Here is a 10,464-nt window from a genome sequence, read left to right as displayed (position 1 = left end):
ACAGACTCAATCTTTGAAGACTACTTCAAGTGGTTTTGAAGCAAGAGTAGTTACTGGAAAGGAAGCTAGAGATAAAACTGGATTGGGAAGTGCTGATGAAAGAAGAGTACACAACACTACTGATGATCCAACTTCCTTGAGTGAACCAGGTATTGGAGCAACTCCTGAAAGATTGAATCAACTAGAATCTGTACAGATGGTTTACCATACCTACTTGAAAGAATACATCATGTTGTATTTCATGACAGATGGTAGGGTTTATCATATAAGACAAAATGCCATTCCATTGAAGTATTTTGAAGAATTGGAGCATGTATTGTTCTTACTTCAAGTGGATGACAGAATAACAGAGACTGCTGCAAACTACTTAAAGGAACAGATTCAGAGACAGAAAAGACTTTATTCTGTTAAGTCTGACAGCAGATATGTTCCAAAGTACAGAAATCACAATGGTGATATTGTTGATATGAAGCCTAATACTGCACAGATCAGAACATATCTTGGTATTAAGGGACTTGAATTCAATCTAGAGTCTAATAAAGCTTATGTCATAAGACTAGATCGGGAGTTGGGAAAAGCAAAGGTTAATGATCTCAGAGCTGCAATATTTCAAACTGGTGAAGATACTGCAGAGCTTAAAGATGTTAAACGGAGAATGATTGATGAACTCAGATATGCTGAGAAATGTTTGTTGAAGAATTATCTCAGAACAACTCCTGACATCAGAGAGATCAGAAAATGATGAAGCCAAGTCAAAGATCTACAACTGCTTAAATTCTGATATTTATACAGGTTGAAGTTGTTATCAGAAGCTGAATTGGTAAAAACTTTAAGGACTGTAAGTTGTAGTTATCTTGTCTATTTCTCATGCATTTGTACTTAATGTTTTTGACATCATCAAATATCTGTTAAACTTGTATATTTTGTTAATTTACAAGTTGGGGGAGATTGTTAGATATATTTGATAATGTCATGGCTAATATGTTTTATGTTTAGATTTCAGATCTTATTTGAACAGAACAAATCAGTACTTAACTGATCAGTACTTATACTGGAAGTCAGAACTTAAGGGATATCGGTACTTATGTTATCAGGAGATAGATATCAGAACTTAAGTGCTGAAGGACGATCAGATAAGGACAGTAGCTGATTAAAGTTAAGAAGATCAAGATAAACATAAGAAGAGATATGCATGAAGAAGGAATTCTGTGAAGAATGGAATACTTGGAATAGAAGATATCTGATTGATATATTTTAGGAAGCAGAATTATATTCCATATCAATTAGTGAATATCTTGTAACTGTGTAGTATATAAACACAGAAATAGAGTTTACACTAGAGGTGTTATCATTATCGAGAATATTATTTAATATAACTCTAGTAGCTCTCGTGATAATTTGTTCATCACTGAGAGATAACAGTTCCAGATTGTAACAGAGTTTATTTGTTAAATAAAGTTTGTTTTCTGTTACATAAGTTCTTGAAGTTTGATTTGATTGTAATAAACACTGTATTTAATCCCTCTACAGTGAAAGTGTGACCTAACATAGTTGTTAATGAATTAATTCAGAATCTTTTGTTAATATTAGTCAGACTTTCATTCCTGGAAACTCAACGTGTAGTTGCTTTCCTTCTGATCTTTTGGAGAAAAATTCTTGGGCATCCCACACAGACTTTCCTATTCCTCGAGTAGCTGAGGATGTTATCAATAAATACAGTTTGCTCATCTAAATACTCCTTATACACTATAATCCTTAATTTCTTATAATTACCTGATACACTTGTTATTTCACATAATGTCATCCGAGCTTGCAATGTTCTTAATTCATTTTGGTCGTAATCTTTATTATGTTCTCAGGTCGGATCTTAAGTCAATCCTTGATACATAACACACTTCTTAGATTAGGTCTCATAGGTAATCAATTCTTTATAGGGGTCACTTATTCTCATTCGTTGTTTTGTTAAACTCCCGATAATCAATACATACTCTTATACTTTCATTCATTTTTCTCCCTTAACATTATTGGTACCCTTCACGATTCGTTTCTTGTATAATCACTACCTGGATCTGCCTTATCTACTAGGCCTCCGATATTCCGCCTTAATCCTTTGACATGTCCACACTTCCTAATCCATCTTGAAATTTCCTTCTTATACATGGTTATCACTATTTTTCTTTATATTTCCGTATATCTTGACATTTCTTCAATAAATTAAATACTTTATGTTGTGAATTTTCTGTGGGATCTCATTTCTTAACTCTCCTACTTGTAGCATCCAAGTGCTGGAAGAAAACCTGGAGATATCGTGATCGTTCTTCTGGGCGCATAAATTTCCTCTTACTAACTACTAACATCGTGATCCATTATCTTCTTTTGACATCTCCTTGTCTTTCTCTTAACAACTTCGACTGATAGGTCGTACTATTCATCCTTGCTCTTGTTTGGATTATAAACTCTGACTCCCAATTCCAACTTCAAAAATTCCATAGAAAATTCTTCCGGTATAGTTTCTAGGTCCGTTATTACTTCCCTCTATCTTTGCTTTTCCTCGTGAATACACACTTCCACCTCTTGTGGCCCGTATAGATCTTATACCTTTCTCCATACATATCATGTTTCCCAATTTTTTTTTTCAAAATGAATATTATTATTCCTTTTAATCCCAATTTATGGGTAGGATACTTCTGCTCATCAGGTTTCGGTTGTCTGGATGCATATACAATAATCCTATTGTGCTGCATCAACACACATCCTATTTCTTAATGAGAAGCATCACTATTAACTACCAAACCTCCTTGATACTTTTAAATTGATAAAACAAGTACTAAAACCATTCTTTCATTTAACTCCGCAAAACTTTCCCTTCATCCTTCTCCATTTCATAAAACTTCTTGCTTTTCCTGGTTAGCTTCGTCCAAGATATTACAACTTTCACGAAATCCTGCACCAATTTCCGATAGTAACCGACCCATGATAAAACTTCTTATTTTTGTTGGTGTTTCTGGTCTCTTTTCATTCATAGAAATTTTAACCTCTGTTGAATCTCTTTTGATTTCCTCTACATTGACTATCTATACTAAGAACTACATTTCACACAACTTCTTTCTTCTCCAACTTCCCAGTCATCGTTAAACGCTTTGCATGGTCCTCCATTAATTTTAAGTATCACAACTATAGCTTACTCGGATATTCCTTAAAGGTGTTGTCCATCCAGTTCAAATATTACTAGTATATTGGTTAATATAAATGACAATACGAGAACATTACTTAGTTCTGAAAATTATCCTTAATACATCCATAGGTTTAATCTTCAATTGGTGAAATACCAAGTCTTAAATCAGTTTTATAAAAGTACTTTACTTCCTTTGTTTGATCAAACAAATCATTGGGTCAAGGTAACAGATACTTGCCCTTGATAATAAACTTGTTGAGCTCTTGCTAGTCGACGCATAATCACATACCTCCATTTTTTTTCTTGTTAACATTTAATACGGGGGCACCTTATGGGGTATTCTAGGTCTAATCGCTTCTTCTTCTGGCATTTCTTGCATTTACTTTGCTAACTCCTTCACTTTAACTGGCGCCGTTCTGTGCGAGGCTTTGGACACTGGCTTCATTTCAGGTGCTAAGTTAGTCACGAATTCAAAATATATCCGAAGGAAATGTTGATAACTCATCCAAAAACATATCTTGAAACTCCTTAACTACTATAAAATCTTCATATTTTGTTTGCTTCCGTCCTTTATGTATTCCATAATCACCATAATGCTCATATCTTGATTACCGTAATCATCATTAACAAATTCATTACCTTCTTTCATCTTCTGAACCTCCTCACCTTCCCATTTGGCATTCTCAGAATTATCCTTTCGTCACAACAGTCTGTCTGGACATCACGCTTTAGTAGTCAATCCATTCCTTAGATTAATATCAAATCCTCTTATCTTCCAGGATATCAATTTTACCATTGGTACTCACTTTTTCAACACTTTCACATTCTTAACTTGTTAGTCCTTTGATCCTAATCTTATCAACAAAACCTTGAGAGATAAACAATTAAGTTTCTCTCACATCCTTTAATATTTTAACACATAAGGTATTCACCCTAATTATCCATGTCATCATGTACGTATTTTGAATAACATATTTCACAAGAAAATCGCATATTCTTGCTCTTGAAAACGCATTCCTTATTGGAGTAGATTTCCTTGACTCTTAGTGGATTCTTCACTGGGGCTAGTGATTTGTAATCCTCGTCATGTGCCCGTGTTTCCTTTCCATGCATAAGAGGTAGATGGAACTTCGTCCGCTTGATTAAGGATACGTTGATTTCTGCTTGAGAACCTCTTGCAAAGAACGACAATACAACGAAATGGCTAGAAGGATTTAAAAGTCAACAAAAATAGAGTTGAAAAGAAAGAAGAAACAAGGATTTGAATATGAATGAGACAACCACATTGGTACTTAAGATGGCCAGTCTTTCATACCGTATGGCATACAGCACATGATTAGGTAGCGTCCCACCCGACTCTTCGTCATTCTGACAAAGTGTCTCACCATAACACTGTTTGTCCCAATCAGAAAGTAAAACTTGAGGGAAGCAAATAAATTTAAAAGGAATGGAATATCCTCCTTTTCGATATCATAGAAAATAGTTCATTTAAGAAAAGAAGTTCATACGTTTTTAGGAATTGAAAAGGAATATACGCTGTAATATTGAAAACTAGAACGATATCATTGGTCATCATCCTTATTTCACTTGTATTCATCTTCCGAGCTTGTTTGATCATATCCCACTTGCGTCATATAACAACTTTAGAAAGTCCGCTAAAATGTTTTTGTAACCAAGCATTATAATGAATTCTTACTTGCTAAGTTTTGCGTCTTTAACCTCGCACTTACACGTATAATACCTTAACAATTCGATCATAATAACGTTCCTACCTGGTAACTTCGAGATTCCTCTTTTAATTTAGAATAACCATGTACCATTCGACATAATGATTCTTTTGTTAGTAATACTCTACTTTTAGAGAGATCTGGATATTTTCCAATCTTTTTCGATCACGCTCCGGCTTCTGTTGAATCGATGAATTCTTCGAACTCTGATAGTCCTAGTAATTGAATGTATAGTTACTCCGTATGCTGATTATGTTGTAAATTTTATCAAACAATACTTGCACTTTACCGTTAGGAATAATCAACTTCTTCATAATCATAGGTTATTTTGTTCCTGAAATTAACAATACTAAATTTGAAACGGCATCCTTCCAGGTAATCCAGGATTTCCAACAAACAAGAAACTCAAGTAGTAACTTGACAACCAATGCTTAAAAATCATTTTTTTTATTCGGAAAAGCTTTTAGAAATTTGTAAAGGAAAATCTTTTTCGAAAACTTGTTTAAAAAGTTTGGAAAATCACAAATCTGGTTGTCCTTACTATATGAGTTGGTTGTTGTCCTTTCGACCTATAACAAGGTATCAAGTTAAAGAAACGATCACTTAAAGATCCATTTACTTCAATCTACCCTCTTTTCTTTATTGAGTCTATTTGTCTTCCTTAATCGACAAAAACTTCAGTTGTCGTTACATACTATCCCATTCATAACTTCACATCAAGACTTTCATACTGGTAATACTCCCGTTATCAACTTTGCCATCGTTAAATGGAACAGACTATCCAATAGTCAACAAGTCGTCTAATGTCACATAATCATAACATCATTATCTAGTTTCAAAAAAAATCTCCAGATCCATAATCTCCTCTAACTCTTTTTTCAATACTTATCTAATCCATTCCACAAGCTAGTCATGGGTGGCCCAATCACTAATGGCTTTTAATCTAGTAACAGTCATCCTCTGAAACACTTAAATCTCCTCTCTAAACTTCATCTCACCTTTATTTATATCTCAAGCGCCCACCGTTTACTGTAGCTCTCGAATCCATCCTCGTAGGTACAATCGCTTCATACGATAAGTTCTAAATTGGGGGTATAGAGCAGGATGTAGGGTAAACTAAAGAGATACGCTCACAGCCGAATGTCCAGTGAAAGAAGAATAATCAGATGGAGGTTCCTGAATAGGTAATCTCATATCAAAAGGTGGAAAAGTAGCGTAGAATAGCTTGAAGAAATGCAATCGTTATAACAAAAGGTAGTGCCATTAATACCGGTGGAGGAACAAGGTGCAATTCCAATCTGAAAGAAGATGACAATCCTCAAACGGAAAGCTTCAAATGATCAAATGACACCGGGAAATCAAGATCCGCCATTGTCGTTGTCTGGAAATCACGTCGCAAGCTAAGAATCCCGAATTGCAACACGAACCGTGCTGGAGACCTACTATATAGTCGCACTCGTCCTCACGACATCTTATCTTTCTATTTTCTATTCCTAATCCTAACCTTCTACCCAATCCCGACAATCTAGGCTTGTTTCAGTGAATTATAACCTGTAGCTCTGATACCAACCTGTGGCGCCCTCCAAACCCGGGTCAGAAGTTTGGGGTCCACAACACAAACACAATATATGAACCTGTATAAGAAATATTATTGACAATGACCCTGCTTCACAAAACCATGGATCGCAACAGGTTAAAGTATGAAAACAAGCCACAACCTTAATTTATTACATCGTACCAATCCCAACTAATTTAACTTACAATTGATAATAAAATCATTCTTACAATCTAACTATCTCTTTACCGTATGAAACTTCTGCTACCTCGATCCAGCTCAACTGGAACCTTAGCCCGCACTTTGGAGTGAGGAACTTCACTATCATCCATATTCTTTTCAACTGTAAAATATATAAAAGAATCGCAAGGGTGAGCTAACTAGCTCAGCAAGTCACGATAACGATAACTGAAGTTAAACAATGATCAAATGAGCGGATTCAAAGGAATCAAGTTTCTTTTTAACTAATCATTAGAATTGGATATTCATTTTAAGTTTCAAAAACCAAGGTTAGGCTGCTGATCAGTCACGCACTAACCCCGAGCAAGCACACAGCACTGCTCTAATTACTGGATCCAAGGCACATATTGGCCTAACTTGACCATTGGTATGATCTGACCACGAATCTGGTCCACATATATAAAAACTATCCAATCCTAAAGCAGTTCAATATGATAAACGATATAATTCAATAAAACAAGTTCATACTCAACGATAGTTAAACACTTGAATAAAAGCATAAGGAGGCTTATGGATATCTCAAGGGAATTTCAGGGTATGTATAAGAAATGGTTTTCAATTTGTACCAGCATCCGTTATTAGGTCAGAAATGATTTTTCAAAGTATAGTTCTTTGATGTTATAAAGATTGGTTGCAGTATAAAAGTTTCTGTGTTTTCAAACAATTTTGTTTCAGTGTTTGGTGTTTGGTAGTTAAACATTTGGGAAATAGTATCATATTTGTGTGGTTTGGTGTCTGAGGATCAATAAAGGATGGTTTCCAAAGAACAAGGCTTACGGCTCAAGATCGAGAAAGAATCAGGGTTCAAGGGTAAATAGTTTAAGCACATGCATTATAAAACAGGAGTTATGTTTAATAATAACAACATGTTATGAAACAGTTCGAAACCATTGATACTATATCTTGAAGAAAAGTTCAGAAATACTTGCCTTACAAGGATTTACAACTATTACTGATCAATTCTGAGCCGACTTTGCTGCTCAGGCTCTAATGTCCAATCACTAGATCCCATTGGATTCGATTTCGACACTCAGGTCTTCCTGTTGGAACTCTACGGAGCTCGTCGACTGACCACTAGGTTATCTTTAGTCCATCGTCCACTTTCAGGTTCCCGACTATAACCTACAGGGTCGAAATACCCTACGTTAGACGTCTAGGTATGCTTGACATATCCTCAATACTAATTCTTACCCAACGATATTCAAATCCGACTAGTAATTATTTATATTAGAATAACACAGAAAACAATTAGGGTTCACATTTTTGAAATCAATCCAGTGTTCATTTTCAGAAAATACGTATACTCGTCATTTTACGAAATCAGGGTTACTGTGTTTTGGTCAAAACATACAACACAACATCCAATCAGCATATGTATGAACATACGTATATGTATTTACTTATACTCTCCCGACGTCCCGATAATCCTTGGATACGCTCCCGTATTTTTTATTTTTTTTTTGTAGTTCGATTTTTCCCGGAAATCGGGCAGCGTCCCCTTTGTTTATCGGACTACCCGTCGAACATCAATCGACGTCAAATCCCAAACACAATAATCGTAACAATTATCCAATCACATTCCAATTCCACAAATCCCAACCACTGATTTAAACCAACTATTTATTATTATTCGCGTTTTTACATTTATTTCTTTTAAAATATTAGGACTCAGAGTTTTATCATCACCGTCCACCGTCGGCTCGCCGAGGCTCATCGCCGACGGCGGTAAAATTTACGGGTACCCGATTAATTCCGGGTTTCCAACGTAAATTCTACCGATTAAATTAATAATAATTCTCGCACGAAGTATTTAATATCACTAATTTTACTCAATTAATTCCTGCATAATATCAACATTCCATATTAAACAAGCCCCAATATACTGTAATTCGAACAACAGACACAGCCAAACAACATCAGTCACCCGCACACATGCGCACGACACGCGTGCAACACACACACACTCCCAAGAACACACACACCCAAACACAGTATACACACACATAATAATCACACACACATCAAATATTTGTATACACGAATATGTATGTATATATACATATCAACAGAAGCAAAAACGGAACCACTCAGGCCAGCAATCGGAAAGAAAAACGGGGGCCGGAAAATTACCACGGTGGCTGCAAAATCGCCGGAGAACGGAAAAACCGGGGAAAACAAGCGGTGACTATGAAATTAGAAGAGAAAGGAAACGGAACAAAAGAGATAAAGGGTTGAAGGAAGAGTTGTGAGATCAGGAGAGGAGAGATAGACGAGAGAATGGAGAGACAAAACCCCCCCCCTGTGCTTTCTATTTCTTTACCCTCTGTTTCTTTCTTTTTCATTTTTTTTTATATTAGTTTGTTGTACAATTCATTGCAGTACACTCAATAGTACAGTTTGCAGTACAATGTATGTTTATTCAAACACATTTTATTAGATAATTACTGAAATTCCGAGACCCGGTTAATCCCAAAATTCAAAATTAACGGACAAAGGTGCACGCGAAACAATTTTTAAAAATTATGAAAAATAATCTTAAAATGTCGTAATATCCCAAAGTTTACAAAAACATAAATTTCGTAATTTTAAAATAATTTCTGAAACGCAATTTATACCCGTATTTCTCATTTAACGAATCGGGGTGTACTTAAAATAGATTCAAAAAATCAAGAAAATTTTCTTAAAATATTACAAATATCCCGAAGTTAATAAAAACATGAATTTTGAGATTTTAAAATGATTTTTAAAATGCACTTTATATCTGCTTTTATCAATGAAGCGAAACAACGAGCGCGTGAAATTAATCCCGAAAATTTCCAAAATAATTTTAAAATTCTCGGAATATTCCAAACTTCAATAAATATGAGTTTCATAATTTTTGAAGAATTTTAGAATTAAATATGGATTCTACAAATAAAAGTGATCAGAAAATCATTTAAAAATAAATAAATAATAAAATATTGATTTCTCAATTTTATAAAATCCTAAAAATAATTATTATAATTATAAAACCATAAAAACAATTTTAGAGACACTTCAAACATTTATACAAATAAAGTTGCATTAAATCCACTTTAAAAGTGGAAGAATTTAATGCAATTCCTTAATTATTCACGCGAACTACCCGGTACATCATAAACCGTACCTAGATAAAAAATCAAATAACACATACCGGTCAAACTAATACACATATTTTATTTAATAATTTCCATAATGATCACATAATTAAATAATTCAAAATACATGGGTCGTTATACCACAAGCCTCAAAGGATGATTTTGTTCACATTTGTGACATAAAGGAACAGACAGACATTGAACTCTTCCTGGATGAGCTGGAGGAAGTAAGGGGAATAGATGCCTACAGACAACTACCAGAAAGATTAGTGTTCAAGTACAAAGGAAATGGGGAAAGGACTTGGCCCCTTTACAGAATTCTGGATGAAGGCTATTCTACCTTGATTAGAGTCTACTCAGCTATAAAAAGGGATTCTGGCTTTACCAGGACTGCCAAAACTGAGATTCTCAACAAGATTTCCAGCATAAGGAAAACTTGGTGGGAGCCCAATTCCTTGCCTAGAACATTACTCATCCCTGAGCATGGAATTACAATTCATAAATCACCTCATTGGCTGATGGAGTTCAGAGACAATAAAGGATTTAGAAGATTCTTCAGACTTGAAGACGAGCTTAAAATTGCCAGTAATAAAACTCTCAAGGACATGCAATCTAAGTTGGACATCAGTGAAGAAGATGAAGCTGAATTCT

Source organism: Apium graveolens, chromosome 9, assembly GCF_009905375.1.
Source record: "Apium graveolens cultivar Ventura chromosome 9, ASM990537v1, whole genome shotgun sequence".
Taxonomy (NCBI): domain Eukaryota; kingdom Viridiplantae; phylum Streptophyta; class Magnoliopsida; order Apiales; family Apiaceae; genus Apium; species Apium graveolens.
This window is presented reverse-complemented; position numbering follows the sequence as displayed.